This window comes from Heteronotia binoei, chromosome 21 (genome assembly GCF_032191835.1).
Source record: "Heteronotia binoei isolate CCM8104 ecotype False Entrance Well chromosome 21, APGP_CSIRO_Hbin_v1, whole genome shotgun sequence".
Taxonomy (NCBI): Eukaryota; Metazoa; Chordata; class Lepidosauria; order Squamata; family Gekkonidae; genus Heteronotia; species Heteronotia binoei.
In genome coordinates this window covers 66668833-66690730 of record NC_083243.1, presented here as the reverse complement: position 1 = coordinate 66690730, position 21898 = coordinate 66668833, and the positions used below count along the sequence as shown (strand labels likewise).

At 43.3% G+C, this 21898-nt stretch overlaps 1 protein-coding gene across 3 annotated transcripts in view; it reads right to left on the bottom strand.

The window, feature by feature from the left end:
- NOVA1 (NOVA alternative splicing regulator 1) overlaps positions 1-21898 on the bottom strand; it is a 279940-nt gene that overhangs the window by 3739 nt on the left and 254303 nt on the right. The window lies entirely within an intron of this gene.

Below are 21898 nucleotides of genomic sequence, written 5' to 3'. Positions count from 1 at the left end.
AATGTAATGCAACAAGAGAGGGGATGTTGCGTAATGCCATTTCTCATGTTTTATTATATTTACAGAAACATCCTTACCTTGTTAAACTAATGAATCATTTATGGCACTGAAGCTCTTGCGGTGATCAAATTTCACTGATTTCAGTAGAATTACACTAGTAATTCTGCAATCATGTGTACTACTTGGCAGTAAAGTAAAGTGCCTGGTGGAATGAGCTTCCTTTGGAGATCAAGGCCCTGTTGCAGTTCCACAGGGCCTGTAAAACAGAGCTCTCTCCCCAGGCCTTCAGTTGATGCAGTGGATATCGCCCTCTATTAGGCCTCCCCCACTGCAATCTTGGGATCTGACGGACCTCTGGACCTGAAGGGTCATGACTACAGAGTTTTTATGCTTGTAGCTTGTATTTTAGCTATTTAGGTATATAGTAATTTTAATCTTGTTTTAATTGTCTAATTTTTGATGCAACCCACCCTGAGCCTGTTTTGCAGGAAGGGCGGGATAGTAAATATATAGTTAAAAAAGGTAAAGGTAATCCCCTGTGCAAGCACTGAGTTGTTACCGACCCATGGGGTAACGCCACATCATGATGTTTTTATGGGGGACTTTTTACAGGGTGGTTTTCCATTGCCTTCCCCAGTCATCTGCACTTTACCCCCAGCAAGCTGGGTACTCATTTTACCAACCTCGGAAGGATGGAAGGCTGAGTCAACCTTAAGCCGGTTACCTGAACCCAGCTTCTGCCAGGATTGAACTCAGGGTGTGAGCATTGCTTGGACTGCAGAGTAAGATTTCCTTCTGAGTAAATGTGCATGGGATTGGGCTGTAAATGTTAATCACTCTCACTCATTGTTGAATTGGGAGGTTTTCGAAGGTGGAGAACATAAATTGACATATACTATAACAATATCAAAATATAAAACAAATAAACCTAAACCTATCTAAACTCTTAGTATGACCAACAACATCATATTAAAGTTAAAACTTAATTAAAGGCAGTAAGCTGAAGTTAAACTACCCCCCTTCTATTAGTTTTAATGGTTCCATTTTACACCATGTTATATTCTATAAATCCATCCCCTAAATTCACCCCAGGCATAAACATATTCTCTTTACAGTGTAACTTATTTTTGGCTGAAATATTTGAAAGTACTTGTTAATTTAACAAATGGAAAATTTTAAATGATTTAAAATATTTATAGATGCCTCTCCATTGACAGCATCCAAAATGTAACATTACTACTACTAATAAAATATAAAATATGATACAATATAAAAATAAACCCGCATCAATAAAACAAAACAGGAATTAAAACCAAATGAGCTGCAGCACAGCAAATAACACCCATCCAAATTGAGGAAAAGATGAATTAAAAACTGTTTTAAATAAATAATGAAGTATTTGTTAGATGCCAGAACTGTAGTGGAGGTGATTGGTGAAGGAAAAGAGAGGACATTCCAAAGTTGAGCAGCAATCACTGAAAAGGCTCTATTCCTTGTAGTCACCTACCATGCCATCAAAGGCAGGAGGAAATAAAGAACGACTTGTGAGGCTGAATGCAGTGCCTGGGTAACGACTGTGTGAGAATAAGAACTCCTTCATCCACCCTGGTCCCAGGGCGTATAACACTTCAGAGGTTAAAAACAGCACCTTGAAATTGAAATGGGCAAGCAGTTTGTGCAGGCCAGTGCTAGAGATATGGCCTGTAGTCCATTCCTGTTAGCAATCTTGCTGCTACTTTTGGGACTATTTGAAATTTTTCCACCAAAATAATGTTGTCAATATGTATATAATAGACTTTAACATTCTGTTTTAACAAAACAGTTTAAAAAACAAACCAGACACCGCCCCCCCCCCCACAAACCTTCCAAAACAACAACATACTCTTTGAAAACTGGAAAGGTAAAGATGCATAAACCAAGTCAAAGACTATGACCTATTCACACATTTAAAGATTCCCACACATCCAATAGATTCTCCATATCTAGAAAACAACAATGAACACTGGGCAAAACTATTTCAGAGTTTACTGTCCCACTATCAGCAAAATGGAATTATGAAAGGCTTCTAAGTGATAGCTGAACAATGATCAGGGGAAAAACAGCAACCAAACTCAATCTGGGAAATCTCAACTATGGGGTGGTTAGATATTTAGCAAATACTCTTCAATCCCCTTTCCCAGTGTTACATAGGAGCTCCATAAGGAGATCTGTACATGTGTAAATCTGATTTGCACGATCTTTTCCCTCTTTGAGAACAGTTCTCTGCTTCACATTACATGATTATTTCTGTACCACTGAGCACAATTGGCAGCCTTATAAATGTATGAAACAAGCATCTGAGAAATCTTTCACGGGATGGGAAAAAGAGCTGAAACTGTACCCTTCCCACTGAGATGTGTTTGTTGTCCTCTTCTATTGATATACCAAATGTTAGAAAGTTTTGGAATCACTGAGAAGATTAGATCAGTAGGCTGTTAATTTAGGTGCTAAGAGATGCTCTTCTTCCCTTGGGGGAGCTTTTCAGCCTCTTTCTCCTGTTTTGCCAAGTTATTTTATTTTTCATCAACCTTTTTTCTTGGCTAATACTTTACCACTTGCAGATCTGACAGGTTGCTGTGAAAGTATTAGTCATTCCCAGAGACTCTGCTCTTGTGGTACAGCTGTACTTGAAATTTTACCTCATTTTGTATTTAGTTGTTATTTGTATTCATCTATAAGAGCTAAATATGTACTGCCTTACTGAGTGGGTTTCCTTGCTGTTCACATGATTTTAATCTGTTATAGCTTTTGGCTGGTAATGAGAGTTGTGTTGCTTTGTCTGTGGTAAAGTTTTTATTTAGTGCCCTTGGAATTAGGCATATGTTAAAAGTATCTCTGGGGTTGAAGTGTTAATAGGGTTTTTGTTTTAATAGTTTTGTCAAGTTGCTTTGGGGAACATAGGTGCTCTGATTTTGAAAAAGGAAAAGGAATGGAGGACTTTGATCCATATAGATGTCCTTAGTAATATAAAGAAACTGAAATTAAATTACTGGAAAATTTTGGTGAAGCCTCTGACTAAGGAACAATTAGGATGTGATATGTTCACAATAATAAGTCTATTAGCTAGCAGATTTATCTTTCTATGGTAAAAGAAAAACAAAGGATAGGGAGATCTAACCAGATGGTAAACATTAGAAATGAGGTTATTAAGCAATAATCTAACAGCTCATAAGTGTGGCTATGCTGTGGTTTGAGGATGCTCCACTGACTGGTAGAGGCCCAACAGCTGTTGTGAACTTGCCTCTACTCTCTTCCACTTAAGAACAGTATAAAAATTGCCAGCTGTGAGAGTGGCTGTTAAATGGCATTAGCTACTATGGATATGTTCTTGGAATTATTGTGAGAATGACTGTAAACCACTCTGGGTACTTTTGGAGAGAAAAGAGGGCTTTAAATAAATAAGGAAAAAATAACGTTGTTTTTTTTTTAAATTCCAGAGCTTATGTATCATGTAAGGTTATTTAATATGATTTAATTTACTGTGTCTTGATAACCAGGAATAGGATGAATAAAAGGAGGTGTGGAGGAGGAGAATGAATAGGTTAGTTGATAGGTTTTATTTATGGAACTTCTGTGAATTGCTTCTTTTCAGGATCTGCTCTCTCCATGTTAGTAGCACTTCAGTGGAGGAAGTCTACCCAAAAAGTAAAGGAATATCTGATAAGATGTGCAATGTAATATATGCAGATAATAAGCATTTAACATTTTCATAATAAGCCTTGAGCATTACACACATTCATCCAAATTAATACACCTATCCTTCTTGGTATTATAAACATGTTCTGACTAGGGAAGAAGAAAACAACACTTTGTTGATGCATACTTTTAATATCATTCCTATATTTCATTTGTTTTTATTCTGCAGTCTTAAAGTATTATGTACTTCACACATTAATGTTTCATAGATTTCAAATTACATTTGCAAGAGAGACTGATGTATTGTGAATAACTTCATTTATATGTTTCAATTTTTTATTATAATAAATGTGACTGCCTGCATACTGAATTATAGAAAACATAAAATGGAGTTACACTTCTTAGATTGCAGAACTTTCAGAAGAAAGCATGAAGGAACTGGTTACGTTGCCATGACCATTAATAACAAGTTCTGGCATACAAAGGTAAATTTTATGGCTTCAATAGTCTTCTACTTAAAAATAACCCTAATAAAATTCAATCAATTTAAATATGTATCAATTGTTAAAAGTTTCAGAAAAGTGGATTTTAAGAAATATTACTTTATACAAAATTTTAAATATATTAAGTGAATATTCTATTCCATGGTCCATAAATTAAACAGCCATGTTAAGACAATTTTTCATGTGTTAATTTTTAGAGAAGTGGCTATTTCCAATATCTTTTTTCATACAGTGACTAATCAAATGCCACTAGAAGCCCTAGAAGCCGAGTACATATGCCAAAGTCTGCCCCTGCCACTTGATATTCAGAGTTCCACTAAGTCATTGTGGGTTGCAGGCATCAATGGAGCTATCCTCTTTTGAACCTGTGTAATCCTCTTTTAAAGCCATCTATGCTTGTGGGCAGCACTAAGTTCACCAGAAGTGAATCACACAATGTAATGCCTCTGAGCAAAGAAGTATTTCTTTTCTGTCCTGAATCTTTTATCAACTTCATTGGATCCATGAGAGTTCTACTATTATAAGAGAGGGACAAAAAAGTTATCTCAATTCCAGGGCCTGTGGTCACCTTTGGAATTCTGACATAGTGTGTTGAGTATCACAAGAGGAACAGTCAACCATAAAATGTCAGGGAGTGAGGTCATGCCTAGCTTTAATAGTAACTTCAACATTTCAAGCAGAAAGATAGCTTTTAAAATGAACATATAGTCTACACATATTTTCTTGCACACATACAGCTTACCTTCATTCATGCCAATACTTGTATGTATGTATGTGTGTATGTATGTACATACGTACATATGTATATATGTATTTATTTTATTGAATGTTTTGTTCTCAAAACTGGCTCAGAGCAGATGACAACATCTTATGGAATTAAACGCTTTCTAAATATAACATATGATGACACAAAAAACATAAAAACAGTAACATTACTATGACAATTCCTGCAAAAAATCAAGATGGTGTAAAAATTCATACAGGGGGTAGTATGCAGAATGATTAAACAGGGAAGAAGGGGGAAATGTGGGGGTGGGGAGGGGAAGGCAGACAAGGACAGACTCTAGCTACAGCCTATTGGCTAGGGACCTGGAACTGCTCTCAACTGTAGGCCTGGTAGAATAACTCTTACAGGCCCTACGGAATTGTACTAGATCCCAGAGGCCCCTGATCTCCCCTGGAAGTGTTCCACCTGGCTGGGGCCAGGGCAGAAAAGGCTCTGGCACTGGTTGAGGACAGCCAGACAATCCTTGGGCAGGGACCACCAGCAAATTTTAATCACCAGAGTGTAATGCTCTATGGGGGACATACCAGAAGAACTTCCTGACAGTTAGAGCAGTTGCTCAGTGGAACAGGCTTCCTTGGGAGGTGGTGGGCTCTCCTTTCTTGGAGGTTTTTAAACAGAGGCTAGATGGCCATCTGACAGCAATGCTGATTCTATGAATTAGGCAGATCATGAGGAGTGCAGGGAGGGTTGCATCTGTGCTTAGTTTTTGTGGCTCTTTCTTACACGCCCAGGGAAATGCTGATTGCCACTCCTGGGTCCAGCAGCAATTTTTCTCCAGGCCACATTGGCAAGGGATCCTGGAGGTTTTTGGCAACTTCTGGGCATAGAGCAGGGGTCACCTATGAAACTGCCTTCTACTGAATCAGACCCTCCTTGGTCCATCAAAGTCAGTCTTGTCTTCTCAGACTGGCAGTGGCTCTCCAGGGTCTCAAGCTGAGGTTTTTCACACCTATTTGCCTGGAGCCTTTTTTTGAGATGCCAGGGATTGAACCTGGGACCTTCTGCTTCCCAAGCAGAGGCTCTACCACTGAGCCACCGTCCCTCCCCGCTGGGGATGTCACTGGGGATGTGTGTGTGGGGGAGGTATTTGTGAATTTCCTGCACTGTGCAGGGGGTTGGACTAGATGACCCTGGATGTACCTTCCAACTCTATGATTCTTGGATAGGTGGTCCCTAAGGTATGCTAATCCCTGACCAATAAAAGCTATAAGCACCAGAACCTGATCTGGTCCTCAAACTGGAACTAGTGCTGCTGAAAAGGCACCAGTTGGATATGCGCTGTATAGGGTGTGCTGTGATGGCAGCTGCTGCCAAAGCAGCATAGCCAATCAGATCTTCAATGGCCAATCAGAAGCCCTGCTGGACCGCCTTTTTCCTCATGTTCCCCAGCGAGCACTGCGTTCAGGGACACAAAATCTACTGTCCATCCCTGGACCAAAGGAGGCCAGGTTATGCTCCACAAAGGCTAGGGCCTTCTTGGTGGCAGCACCAGGAATGTGGAATGCCCTCCCGGAGGCTCTAAGGGCCCTGCGGGATCTTTCTACCTTCCGCAGGGCCTGCAAGACAGAACTGTTCCAACAGGCATTTAACATCTGACCTGGGAGAAGACTGCCACCTCACATCTCTAAAGAGCCATGATTACTATATGATCAACCATCAGGAAAAGAATCCGCCTATATTAAAGACAGCACCATAGAATGTTTTTTAGAATGTTTTAATTGTAATTGTATTTTATTGGTTTTCAAATTGTAAATGCAAATATCTAAATTGCAGAGAGTCTGCCCCGGGATAGAAATTTAAGGTAAATAAAAAAAGCCCCACCTACTTTCTAAAAACACGTGGTGGGCACCATATTAGGATCCCTTCTCTGTCTCCATGCGCATATATATATATATATGTATGTATGTATGTATAGTGTTTACCTTTAGCCAACTTTGTTTATGTTAAAAACATTCTTAGTGCTTCTCTGCAGAGAAGGTGCCTTTTCTTGTGCTCCAATACCCTTTTCAAGGTACAGTGACCAAAACTGTACCCAGTATTCCAAAAGCAGCTGTATCATAGAACTGTTCAAGGGCATTAAGATACTGGATGCTTGTTTTCAATACCTATTATAGAATTTGCCTTTGCAACTACTTTTGCGCTTTGGCTTGCCACCTAGATTTATCTACTATGATCTCAAGATCTCTTTCTAGTCAGTCACCCTAACCTATCACTGTATATTTAATTTTTGTCTGAAATTTATATTACCTCATACTCATAATGAATTTCATTTACCAAGTTGCCATCCACTCACCCAATCTGGAGAGCCTTTGGAGCACTTCACAATCTTTCTTTGATTCTCACTGTCCTAAATAAATTGGTGACATATGCAAATTTGGTCCCATCACTTGGGCACCCCAATTCCAGATCATTCATGAACAAATTAGCATCAATTCCAATGCCAAACCTTGCTAAAGCCTACTATACCTTTTCTTCCATTACAAGAACATTTACTGTCAGGGCCTTTTTTGTAGCAGGAACTCCTTTTCATATTAGGCCACACACCCCTGATGGAGCCAATCCTCCAAGAGCTTACAAGGCTCTTAGTACAGGACTTACTGTAATTTCCAGGAAGATTGGCTAAATCAGGGGCATGTGGCCTAACATTCAAAGGAGTTCCTGCTACAAAAAAGCCCTGTTTACTGTCAATCTCTGCTTAACCAGTTTTTTTTAATCCATGAGAAGGCCTATTTTCTTATCCCATGACTAGTGCTTATTCATGACTTTGAGGTGACAGACCTTATCAAAAGCTCACTGGATTTCCAGGTATATAGTGTCAGTGCTTTTGCTATCAAAGACTAAAAATATTGTGGCACAGATCTACTATTGCCATATGACATGTCTTTCTCGGACACAACATGAATCTTCAGAGAGCTTAATCCATTAGTTTTATAGCTGCTGTGTGGCTCCAACGGCACAAAGTATTTCTAAAGGATATGCTCTAGTTCAACCAAAAGTAATTGAGCTCAACAGAGAGACTACAGGGTAGAATGATATGGGCTATGCTTATTCAGGAAAACAATTCAAAATGGTTCCTCTTAACTTTCAAATTTGAGACAAGCTAAAGGAGAATGGAAAATCTTCCTCCTCCAAATAATGCAAAACTTACTAAAATAATGTGGAAAAATAAAAATTAGTTCAGAGTACAGCTTGGAAAATAATGCTGTAGTCACTATCTGTGAAATGTTAGGCAATTTTCATTCCACCACTCATTGTATTTATCATACTGTTTTTATAGTGGTGTTATCTAATCTTGTAATCCAATTTACTCCACTGTTCACTATAATATACTGCTTTACTGCATTTTCATATTGTAAATATGCTTGATTTTATGGACTGTCCTGTTTTAGTGTGTTGTTTTCTAATTTTGTATCTCGGTTACTGTGTAATTTATCATATGTAGTATACTGTTCTAATTCCTTGGGTTTTAATTATGTAATCCACTTTGGGTCTCAGTGAGAAAGGAGAAATATTTTATTTTATTGTAATTTATATGGCACTTTTGTTCCTGATCAGGATCTAAAGCAGCTTTTCACTTTGTTCCCCCTCCTCTGCCTTATTCTCACAACAACCTTGTGAAGTACATTAGTCTTAGAGACTAACAGGCTCAACGTAACCTGGCAGAGTGGTGATTCGAACCGAATTATCCTTGTCTGATACTCTAACCACTATGTCTTACCAGTAGTGATGGGCACAGACCAGGAAAGCCTTGTTTGATCCAGGGCTCGTGAACCAGGCAGCCCCAAACCAAACCCTTGAACAAAACCCTCACACAAACTGAAGCAGTTTGGGTAATGTCGCCCCCCCCAATGCGCTCTCATAACTTTTGGGTGGTCTCAGGCCCCTCCGCCAGCATGTTCACATTATCCAGAAGTAACATGGGCACATCATCAATGCACTTGCATCACGTACGGATTATGCAGGCATGCCGGGGATGGTGCCCAATTCCACACAGGAGTGGCTTGCCAAACATGCAAGCCAAACCAAGCAGAAAAGCTCAGTGAGTGTTATGGGAATGGTGTCTTCCCTGTACCATGGCTCATGAACTCTGAACCTGAGTTTCTATTGGACTATAGATACAGTAGTAATGAAGTGTGGTCATTAAAAGTTTTGCGGGAGCAACTGAGAAATACACAATATATCAGTAGTAGCCCCCACATTGCATTAAATGAAGCAAATAATTGCTGTATTTTTCCATTTCTGAGACCATTAACAAAAACATATATTGACTGTCTTAAAAAAAGGGGAATGAATATCTTTGGATAAAAGCTGACTTCAATTGAGAATCTCAATTTGGAACAAGAATGGTATAGAAATTAGCTCTCTATTGCAAATGCCTTGTATTATTGCCTTCTTTTTGCACTCCAAGAGCTAGAACTGTTTGTTAATGTACAGTAACAGGTAATCAGTATGGCAAGCCCATAAGTATGACTGTATGGTATTGGTCAAACATTTTTTTTTCTAAAATCTATTTTTGTTTTTAAAAAATCTGGTTATAACATGGTCATTTTTTAAATTGAATTTATACCTGTTTTACTAAGGTGTGATGCAGTATTGTTCAAATCTTAGTTGAACAACACTGGCTGGCAGCTACAGAGAAAAGGAGAAATAAAATGGATGATAATGATATTCTTTTTTTCCTAGGTTCAAAGCATGTCCCTCTATAATAGTAAATTAAGAGATAGGCAGAATAATCTTAAAGATGTCAGATTTCACTTTCCATCTTTGTTACAATTATTACACTAGGTTTCTTTCTTTAGCTAGGCCTTTCCTGGAGAATCCCTGGAATCCTTCTGAGCAGCTTTTTTCAGAATTATTCACTTCCCCAGTCAAGTCTCCAACAAGGGACAGAGTTCTGACCTTTAACATCATCATACCCTTCCCCTTACTACCAGAAGGAAAGTTCTAATCTCTTTCTCTCTTTTTCTAGTGCACTCCTGTGCAGAGTTACTCTAGTCTAAACTCACCCAACTCTATTGGTTTAGACTAGAGTAAATCAGATTAACAGGCCAATCTACTTCTTTCTTTATCCTTTAAAATAAGAAATACATGCTTGCAGTTAAGTATTTGAATATGCAAATACATCTGGTTCCCAAGTCACAAATATAATCTTGCTTCTAATGTGGAATATATCACAAAGCATCTCCTTTACATTATGCCATTATTTATTCATCTTATTTTTGTTTATGTGATTTACACTAAGTATTCTCCACAATCCAGAACTGTTATACAGTATGTCCTCTGTTTTCTGAAACTACACATTACATCCTATAGACCCTGATTTAAAATTAGCAGCCTATTTGTGCAATACTGTTTTTATTTTCAAATATGGGGGGGGGGGGGGGGGGAGAAAGGTTAATCACATTTATTCTTCAGTGATGCCGGGTTTAATAAAAATACCACGAATCCTCAGCTTTGTGAGTAGGGTTACCAGGTTCAACTCAGGAAATATGTGGGGACTTTGGGGGTGCAACCCGAGAGTTTGAGGGGTGGAGACAGGAGCAAGGTTGTGACAAGAACAACTGAACTCTGAAGGGAATTATGGCAATCACATTTAAAGGGGCCAAGCTCCTTTTGAATGTGTTCCCTTTTTTGAAAATAATGGAGGATGGGGCACCTTTTTGGGGGCTCATAGAACTGGACCCCCCGGTCCAATCTTTTTGAAACTTGGGGGGTGTTTTGGGGAGAGACACCAGATGCTATGCTGAAAATTTGGTGTCCCTACCTCAAAAATAGTACCTCCCCCAAGCCCCAGATACCCATGGATTGATTCTCTATTATACTCTATGGAGACCAGTCTCCATAGGGCATAATGGAGAGCCCAGCGGACATTCGACCCCCGCCCTCGCTTTCTGATAATCCTGAAATGGAAGAAGGGCTTCCAAACCAAGAGATCCCCTGCCCCCAGCTGGGATTGGTAACCCTAAGTACAACAGAATAATTGCTGATTTAATATCTGTAACTGACCTATAACCCAATGGTCCCTAACTTTTTCGCCCCCAGGGACCGGCCCCAGGGCCAGTCCACCAACCACAGCCCCAGGGCCAGCAGGGTGGGGACACCCAATTCGGCCTCCCCCCGCGGCGCCTCCTCCTCCTATTTTCCTTCCCCGTTTCCTCCTCCCTCCTTCACCACCCCAGGCAATCTCACCGCCTCCTCTCCCCTCCCATGCAGCCTCACCGCCTCTTAAAAGTGCAACTTGACTCCTACTTTGTTCTACTGCTTCAGACCAACACGACTGGCCACTTGGATCGATCCTCCTCCCATTTTCCTCCTCCCTCCTTTGCCCCCCCCCCCGCGCAGCCTCGCCTTCCCCCCCACCCCGTTTTCACCATTTTAAGGCCGGGGAAGGGGCCGTGAAGCTCCTCCCAGGCCAATGCCCCCCCCCCCGGGAAGGAGGCAAGTGCAGCATCCCTTGCCACTGCTGCAGAGGTTTTCCCAGCCAATCAGTTGATCGGCGAGGTGGGGTTGGCCTGGGAGGCACTTCACCGCACCTTCCCTGGCCTTAAAATGGTGAAAAGGGGGGGGGGAGGATGTGCTGCCAGGGAGGGCAGCAAGGCTGCATGGCCCATTGCAAACAGGCTGCAGCCCTGTACCGGTTGGGGATCCCTGCTATAACCTTTATCCAACAGAGAAGGTAAAAGAGAAAGACAAAATAATACTAACAATGACCAGTTCATGAGAAATATGTCTCATATGTCTTTGTTTCATTGTCTAGGATAAGTCATGCTTCATTGTGCAAATATGAATAAGACCTATAAAACACTAGTAAGTTGTAATCCCTGTCAAGCATATAGTTTCTCTAAAGAAAAAGAACAAAAAAGTATGTAGTTCACACCCTTACACACAATTTCCTCACTCAAACTATTACATTGTGTGAAGAAAAAACAGGTAATTCTGCAGTAACATGTGGAAGTTCTGATTTAGTGGAGTTCCCTGGCAAGAACTGTCCCTCCCAACCCAGTCACTGATACTGACATGGACAGGAATTATGAAATTCAAGTGGCAAATGTGATCCAAGCATCAATATATCATTCAAGTGTTGTGACTCTACTAAGCAAATTTTGGAGGACTTCAGTGCCATGTTACAGTACATTTAAAGCCATGGTACAAGGATTAAACTTTCAGTTGTAAATATGTTTCTAATACAGTTACCAGGACATATGTATGTAATTACCAGGATATGTATTTCTGTAAGGTATTGAAATATCTACATGAGGGCTAGATCCTATTGTTTGTGCAAAGGTTGGTGATCATTCCTGCATTCCCCCCTTCCTTCTGACCAGAGGAAAGCTGAATGCTGTAATCACAGGATCCTCATAAATGAACATCCACATAGGCTGGGGCTGCAATGAGAGGGAAGAGGGTGAAATCACCCACTCCTTCTGAAAATGTCAACTCTGATGAAATAAGAGATAGGAGGGCCATTTCACTTCTTTCCCACTCCAAGTGCAGACCTCCAGCACATTGGAAGGGACTGCTGTGAAGGAGTGGGGTGGAAATTATCCTTGCTCTTCAGCACTTTCCAGTCCCATGCCATTATAAATGGGGGATAAAGAATAAAATGTACTAAGTACAATGCTGTTTTAGGACTGAAGAAAAGGTGCATTAAAATTCTGGTTTAGAAATTGTAAGTGGACTTAAAGTAGGGTTGCCAGGTCTGACTCAAGAAATATCTTTGGGTATAATAGAATATACCATAGGGTATAATGGAGTACCTAGCAGACATTTCCTTCCCCCCACTTTCTGATTACTGTGAAGTGGGGAGAGGGCCTCCAAACCAGGGGATCCCCTGCCCCCAACTGGGGATTGGCAACCCTAACTCAAAGGAAATTTTCCCCGTTTGATTTAGGATCACACTTTTCAGACCTAAACTATAGTATAAACTAGAGAATAAATGGTTTGAACAAGCTCAGTTCTCATTCTGGGGGACTATAATACACTCAACAATATAAATGAAGTGTGATGGTTTTGTGAAGATAAATTCTTCTCCTAAGCGTTCATGACACTTAATGACTGCACCTCCATTTTCTGTTCTCTGACCTCCATTTCCCTCCCCACAAGTGTACCTAATGGCAGTTGCAGGAACTTTCTGGAGTCTTCCTCTTTCCTACACTCCTATCTTTAATTCTGAGATACAGAGAACAGAAAGGGGCAATAGGACAGGGAGGGTATGGGATCTTCTTCAGTTAGAGTCTGATCTGAAAAAGATCTCTTGCTTGTTTTAGATTGCATATAAACATTTGGAACTGTGCTAAAGTTCACAACCTGGAAATTACAATTGTTGCAACATTTCATTTCATGGAATTGGTTTCATTGCATAACATCTTGGAAGTTTTTATAGTCTAATTATATTTATACAGTAAAATATTTTCCATAAACAATGTATTCCCCTTTTAAATCTCATTAAAAACATAAGCAGCTACTTGGGAGGAAGTCCCACTGGCTTGTATTGTATGGGTAATTTCCTCTGACAGAAGACTTCCATCTGCAGAATGAGTCTTCCTTACGTTCCCCTCCTGCTGAACCCCCAACTCCTGAGGGAAAGGGGACTCTCAGAAACAGCATGAGTAGTAGTAACTTGGTGAGTGTAGGAGTAGTAACTTGGTGAATATGCACATTCACAGAAGGGATCCATCTTATTGAATCCAAAAAGGCAAGTTAAGATTAATTCCTTATGCTTAAAAAAAAAAAACAAGTCTAGGAGCAGTGACTGATCTTGGGGAAAAGACCCACCAACCAGAAATGCCTACCAAGCCGAAGCCCTGTTGAGTCAAAGTCCAAAGAAACAGTCAGAGGAAGGTTTTCTTTAGTTTGATCTAAGTTGTGTTTTTGGGTGATAGTGGTAGCACAAGGCATGGCAGAAGGTAGATGATAGAAATCTTAATCCAAGCAGCTGATCTTGACCATCCACTCCAGATGGTCTCTAGAGGCAACAGGAGTTCTGTCAATAAAATTAGAGTTTAGCAGGCAATGTTGGTAAGCAGCCTCTGCCTTTCCAGTTCTAGGGAGCAGGTCTTTTATACTCTATTTGCAGGAACAGGCTTCTTGCAGCTATCAGAAGTTGACTCCCAGCTGATGAGGGACATAGGAAGTATTCCTTTCTCCTCTCAGAAGTATTGCTGGCTGCCTGAACACTTTGGAGGGGAGGCAAAAGAAACAAACTTTTCTCACTTTTCAAATAAGGAGAACAGAATCAATGCTTACGTTATCGCTCCCAGCTTGGAGAGGATGGAAAAGAAATTATCTCTTTTTGTACTGCCTTTTGCAATGGAGAAATTAAAAGCACTGCTTCTGTTCCCAATCAGCATAGAGGAGAGAGAAGACAGACAGTTCTTTTTCTCCTATTCTTTCTGCAACCAGCCAATTGCTTCTTATTCCCAGTTTCACTGTAAACTTATTTTGGGGGGATGTATCAGAAGTCCATTTCCAGATGATTCCCCAAGGCTAGGATATAGGGAATTTCTGGGAGCTGATCCCCTGATTAGATGTGAACCACCTTCTGACCAACAAGTAACTGCAAACTTGTCTGGCAGCTGTGCCCTTGATTAGCATACCCTTGATAAGCTTACAGTTTGAATGCCGCTGTTTAACAGCATGTGCTTGACAGATAAATGGGTTTGCTGCGAGAGTCACAGCATTCCTACTTCTCAGGTGTGAAGCTCCACACTACAGGAAGGGGGTGGGGGAGAATTCCAGATCGGAAAGAGAAATACAATGGAAAGTGAAAAAAGTTCAATTCTACGAGCCGAACTCAGACAGTCCTTTGGCTCAGAATGCTGATGTCATAATAGTAATTTTTTTTAAAAGCAAGATTAACTTATGAAACAAGCCTTGGAAGATAAGAATTAACTTTAATTTGCAAATATATACAGATTGTAAAGCAATTCCTCTTTGTAGGACAGAAAAGCAATCTTCAACACTAAATTATTTATAGATTAAATACATAAATCAAGCATAATATAAAGTCAACAGGATTGTGCTCACATATTAAATTCATTGTGAAGTATTACTGACAGCAGGATTTTATACCAGGGTTTGGGCACTCAATGAGATCATAATTCAAATGAAAATGTTAGGGATAAAATATGTCCAAATATTCTAAAAGGGAACATGTTCCCTTTAATGGCAGTTACAAAGACGCATGGCATGCATGTAACGGCCAAGCAGCAACTTCACCAACCCAGGTGCTTGCTGCTTGCTTTCACTTGTGTGCCATGTGGCTTTGCACAAAGGACATTTAAATCTTAAATGGCTTTTGTAAATCCATGTGGCGTGTGAGTAAAGGCTAAGCAGTGACTTCACTCACACACTGTGTGGCTTACACAAGGGTCATTGAAATTTTAGATGTCTTTTGTAAAGCTGTGTGGTACATGAATGAAGGCTGAGTGGTGTCTTCACTCACCAGAAAGTGGATGAAGTCGCTACTTGCCTTCTTTTGTGCACTGCATGGCTTTGCACAAAAGCCATTTAAATTTAAAATGGCTTTTGCATGTACCAAATGGACCATGGCCAGTCTATTTAAATGTGGAAGTTTGTGGTCCCCATCGACTTCAAACCTCTGAAGTCTGTTTTTTCTGGACTGTGCCCATCTCTTTTTATAATGCCTTCACATAAACATGGAAATCATGCTATGCCATATTCAGAATATGGGGACTCTACAGTTAATAACTGTAGAAGCTGCCTCAGTGAATCAGACCAAAGATCTACCTAGCCCAGCATACCTTTTCTAAAGCAGACATTGGCTTGTATCCAGCAGTGTACAAGCATTAACATAAATGAAGGGTACTACAATTCCACTTGTGAAAGATATCGTACAACGCTATTGCTTTCCTCTTCATATATTCCCAGCAGAAAAGCCCTTTGTAGGAAGAAATACAATGGGCCCTAGAAAAATATTTAGGAGGGGGGTGATGAATGTGTAGGTGGCAGGAAGGAAGATAGACAAACAGAATGAAAGAAAGAGAGAGACAGAGAAAGAATGGTAGGGAAAAGATTGAAAGGCTCTTTCTCCATTCAGCTTTGCTCAAGATCTACTGAGCACTGAATCCACCTGCCACAAACTTGCATCATTCAAAATGCTTCTACATTTAAAAATACGCTCCTCACCTTTTGCAGAGTTTTACTTCTATATTTGAAAAGAAGGAAGCCCCAGGCAAGAATTCCTGCCCCCCACACAGCAGTGCACACATTGCTGCTGTGCACCACCTGTTGGAGCCTGCCTTGACAATGGAGGCCCAAATAGCAGCCACTGCTATGTCCGCATTCTTTCATCTTAGGAGGGCAAGGCAGCTGGCCCCTTTTCTGGAACATGACGATCTGGCAACAGCGATCCATGCAACCGTCACCTCAAGGTTGGACTACTGTAATGCCCTCTACATGGGGCTGCCCCTCTGCCGAACCCGGAAGTTGCAGCTAGTGCAGAATGCCGCCGCCCGGCTGTTATTAGGGCTCCCCAGGTGGGAGCACATTCAGCCGGGGCTCCGGGGACTGCACTGGCTGCCAATAATATACCGGGTTCGGTACAAGGTGCTGGTTATTACCTTTAAAGCCCTATATGGCCTAGGACCTGCCTACCTTAGGGACCGTCTCTCCCCACATGTTCCCCAGAGTGCTTAGATGTGGTTCTCAAAATCTACTAAGAATCCCCGGGCCGAAGGAGGCCTGTCTGAAGTCAACCAGGGACAGGGCCTTTTCCATTACAGCCCCTTGCTGGTGGGACCAGCTACCAGAAGAGGTGAGGGCCCTGCGGGACCTTGGGCAGTTCCGCAGGGCCTGTAAGACAGTCCTCTTCCGGTTGGCATGTAACTGACCGGTACCTGAAAAACCCCAAAGGAAGGTTGTAGGATAGCACATTGATAGGTTGTTTTCTTGTTTAAACTGCTGTAAACCATTTAATGTATTTTAATATTCATTAATCTTATTGTTAGAATTTTATGTTGTGAGCCACCCTGAGCTGCCTCGGTGGGGAGGGCGGGATATAAATTGAATAAAATGAAATGAAATGAAAATGAAAAATGAAGGCAAGAGCAGCTGTGTGGGGCACATTCTCCTCTGAGCTGGGCCTCCCTCGCGAGGTAAGTCCAGCTCAGAGAAACTGTGCGGACACCCTGCCTGGGTGCTTTCGCCTTGAAGGCAAGAGCAGCTGGGCAGGGTGCATTCTCCTCCAAGCTGGGCTTTTCTTGTGAAAGAAGCCCTGCTTGGAGGAGAGCACACATTGACACACCTCTGAGCAGCGCATCTAGTGACTTCTTGAATCAGTGCTCTCGCAAGTGAACAATGGATGGGACTTTAGGGAGGAGTTTTAAAACTCGAAGGAAAAGTTCTACAATAACAAACTTAGATCTACATATTCAGGAAAACTCCTGTTCAAAAGTACTCTTGAGAACTGCAGTGCAACTCCAGGATGAAAGTGCTTTCGTTGCCCATTCAAAAAAATGAATGTAGAAAACTTAAGAAAATGCAAAGCAAGACAGAAGTGACAGCGATATGCAATGTAGATGATTATTTTTAAGTACACACAAAGACAGAGGCTGCGATCACATATGTTAAATAATGCAGTTTCAATCCAGTTTCAAAGCACTTTCCATCCTGATTTTGTCAGTTCACACTGTAAAATCCAGTTGGAAAGTGTATTAGAAATGGATTGAAAATAGGGTTGCCAATCCCCAGGTGGGGCAGGGGATACCCCAGTTTGGAGGCTCTCCCCACATTTTAGGGTAATCAGAAAGCTGGGGGGATGTCTACTGGGTACTCCATTATTCCCTGTAGAGACCAATTCCCATAATGGAAAACTGATCTGTGGGTATCTGGGGCTCTATAGGAGTTGTTTTTTGAGGTAGAGGCACCAAATTTGCAGCATACCATCTGGTGCCTCTTCTCAAAAAACTGTCCAAGTTACAAAAGGATTGGAGCAGGGGGTCCAATTCTCTGAGTCCCCCAAAAGGTGCCCCTATCTTTCATTATTTCCAGTGGAGGGAAGGCATTTAAAAGGTGTGTGGTCCCTTTAAATGTGATGGCCAGAACTCCCTTTGCAATTCAATTATGCTTGTCACAACCTTGCTCCTGGCTCCACCCCAATGCCTCCTGGTTCCACCTCCAAAGTCTCCAGGCTCCATGCCCAAAGTCCCCAGATATTTCTTGAATTGGACCTGGCAACTCTAATTGAAAGTGCATTATTTAGTGTGTGATCACAGCCAGAATGAAATAAAAACACAGTAAGACAGAGATACAGAGAAAGAATGAGAGAAAAAACAGAAGGCAGGCTATTTTCTCATTTTTTTGTGGGGAAAAATATGAGAAAGTTTGTCAAATCTTAGTGTTTAGCAAAATTCTCACAGGGGATTTGAACAGTGGAATCCAGAAGCAAGTATTTTTTTGGGGGGGGGATTAAGAAAGGAGTGCAATAAAAGTTAGAAGTTCTGGAACTCCACTCCTGTGAGCTCCTGCCCAAAATGAGGTCTGTGAGAGACATAAAAAGGAAGATAGAATGAAAGAAAAAAGAAAAAGACAAAGAATGGGAGAAAGGAATGAAATGAGAGTTATGTTAAAGTTTGGGAGAAAAGAATAAAATGAAGGGAAAGGAAGACAGGGAGACAGAGAAATGACAGGAAGACAGGCAAGCAGGCAGGTAGGTAGGCAGCCATTAAAGTTTCTGGCACATTTATACATAGAATATATATACCCCATCTTTCAAACAGTAGAGGCAGTGTGTATGTACTTGGCGTGTGCAACTTTGGTGGGGAGTTAGTTGGAGGAGGCAAAACAGTGGCAGTGTTGTTGGGGGGAGGGGAGATGGACTGAGGAGAAGCAGTAGTCATCAGTAAGGCTACAGGAGAACCTGCCAGCAGAGAACTGTCTTGCTCAAAGGACGGTGGCATTCTGATGTGGTTCTGGCCTGACAGGGCCAGCAGTAGCAGGTCACAGCAAAGCTACCCAATGACAGTGATGACAAAATGCAAGGCCACTCCTGTGGTAGCCACAACTTTCAATAAAAATTGATTGAGCCACCTGTTACGCTTTTATTATATCTACTAGCAATAAGCCTTGTTGTGAAGAAAATACAATGGGCTGTAGAAAAAGGCTGTGGGTGAGTGCCCCCCACCCTTACGGTAATGTACTGAGAACCGAGACGGTTGGAAGGTAACATAGTTTATTCAGTAGCACATTACAAGAGAGAGAACACGCGGGCCGGGCCCCGCTTATATACATTACCCAGAACAGCCCCCTCCTTCGACCAGGCCAATCCTGGTCGGTCAAACTTCCTGCCACAGATCTTGATGGGCGGGCGACAGGCGAGCTCCATCCAGGGACCCGGGGGTCGCCTTCAGTTGCGATCGCCATACGGCCTGATCCCTTATGTTTAATACATAACACTCCCCCCCCCCAGCTCAGGACACATAGTCCCGCAAGTACGCGGGGGCCGTGCGCTCCCGGGTAGACCTCCTTAGGATAGCGGGTGGCATCGGCACGGGCGCCAGTACCGCCGGGGCCACGGCCGTCCCTGCAGATGGGGTGACGGGTTCTCCCCGTGGGGGAACCGCCGGCCGAGTGTTGTCTGTGCCTTGCGGCTCGTCTGGTGTCCACGCTCCCTGGGGGTCGCCCTCGCGACGGTTGGGCTCTACTTCTCGCTCGGCTGGAGCAGTTGGCAGCATTGGGGTAGATCTCGGTGGGGGCGTGGCTGTGAGCTCCTCCTCGCTCCGTATTGAGGCTGGTTCCTCCATCAAGGTGCGGCAATGGAGTTGGTATATATGCCTCCGCAGTACACTGCCTCCCGCCATGGACACCTCGTAGTGGTGGGAACCTATTACTCACAGCACCCAGCCTTCTACCCACTCGGGGCCGCTTGCATAGTTCCTAGCATATACTGGGTCCCCCGGGAAGAATCCCCTGGCTGCTTCTCTAACCTCTGGGGAATTGTGAATGTCAGTGGCTCGGTCGGGGTGCAGCCTATCTAATCTAGTGATTAGCTTCCGTCCCATTAACAGCTCGGCTGGGCTGACCCCCGTGATGGGGTTGGGAGTTATCCTATTAGCGAATAGGAAGGCGGCTAGGCGGTGGTCCCAGTCCCCCTGTACAATGCGGCCCAGTGCTTCTTTTGTCGTGCGCACCATCCGCTCAGCTTGGCCGTTGGTGGCCGGATGGAAGGGGGCCGACTGGATGTGTTGTATCAAGTATCTCTGCATGAATTCCCGGGATGTGAAGGCTGTCCCATTGTCCGAGACAATGGTGTCTGGGATGCCGTGTGTGCTCAGGACCCTGCATAGTGCCCAGATCGCCGCCGCCATCGAGGTTGAAGCTACCGGGATAACCTCCAAGTACTTGGTGTATGCATCCACCAAGATGAAGAATATTTGGCCCTGAAAGGGCCCTGCAAAGTCGATGTGTAGTCTAGACCACAGCTTCCTGTGTGCTTCCCAGCGTTGAGCGGGGGCGCTAGGCGGTTCGGGTCGGGACTCTTGGCATGCTTTGCACCTCCGGACCCAACCCTCTAATGGTGGAGCACATTGTTAGACACGAGCAGCCCCTTGACTGCCTGGAACGCTGCGTTCTGCTTCTTTCCCCAGACTCACGGGGCATTTTTGTCTAGGAGTCTGTGGAGGGGTTCTGCTATGGCGGCTTTGTGGGGTAAGAACGAATGATAGAAATTTAATAACCCCAAGAAACTTTGTAGCTCTGCCTTGCTCTTGGGGGTGGGGGCTTCCACTATGGCCCTGGTTTTGTCCAGCGTCGGGTGGATTCCCGCTGCGTCCACCGCGAACCCCAAAAACTCCACCCTCAGTACCCTGAGGGAACACTTTTCTCTCTTGACCTTCAGACCAGCCTCATGGAAACGGCAGAGGACTTCTCGCAGCTGGTTGCTAAATTCCTCCGCGTCCGGTGCGGCGATCAAAACGTCGTCGAAAAATGGTTGCACCCCGGGAATCCCTTTGAGGAGAGAATCCATCAGGCTCTGAAACACCCCTGGGGCCACGCTCACCCCAAACTGCAACCGCCGCACCTTAAATGCCCCCCCTGTGGGTTACTATGGTCTGCGCTTCTACGGTGGCGGCATCCACTGGCAGCTGCTGCTACGCCTGTGCCAAGTCTAGCTTCCCAAAGATTTTGGGCCCCGCTAGGGCTGCCAGAACGTGGCTGATTACTGGAACGGGTTGTCCTGTAGCGCCTTGTTAATGGTGCACTTGAAATCGGCGCATATGCGCACCTCCCCGTTCGGCTTCACCGGGGTAACTATTGGGGTTTCCCAATAGTGGCGTAGGCCACGGGCTCCAGCACCCCCTGGGCTGTGAGGTGGTATAGCTCTGCTTCAATTTTAGGCGAGCGAATGGAACCCACCTGGCCTTCAGCCTTATGGGTCGCATGTGGGGATCGAGGGGTAAGGATATGGGAGGGCCCTTGTAGCACCCCAGGGCCCTATCAAACACCTCCGGGAACTCCCGGCACACATCTTCGAACCCCCGTGTGCCCAGCTGTGGTACCCCCACAATCTTTATTCCCAGTGGCCGGAACCAGGCCAGGCCCAATAAGGTGGTGAGCTGCCTCCTTTTAACCACAAATATTTTGAGTTTATCCCTAAACCCGTTGTACTCCACCCCCACCGTTGCCCAACCCAGGATTTCGACGGGGTTCTTTTGGAAGTCCCGAAGCACGAAGCTTGCCGGTCGCAGTCTGGGCAGGCCACGTGGGCACAGCTTCCTTAAGGATTCCTCCGAGATTATGGAGTTGGAGGAATCCGAGTCCAGTTCCATCAGGCAGGGGTTGCCCTCGATCCTGACTGAAACCTTGACCTTTTGGGGGGTATCGTTGGGCAAGTTCATTACCTGCACGGAGGTTGAGGCGATCGAGTGGTCCTCGGTGGATTCCTGGTGGTTTGCCTGGCGGCGGGTGCTCTTGA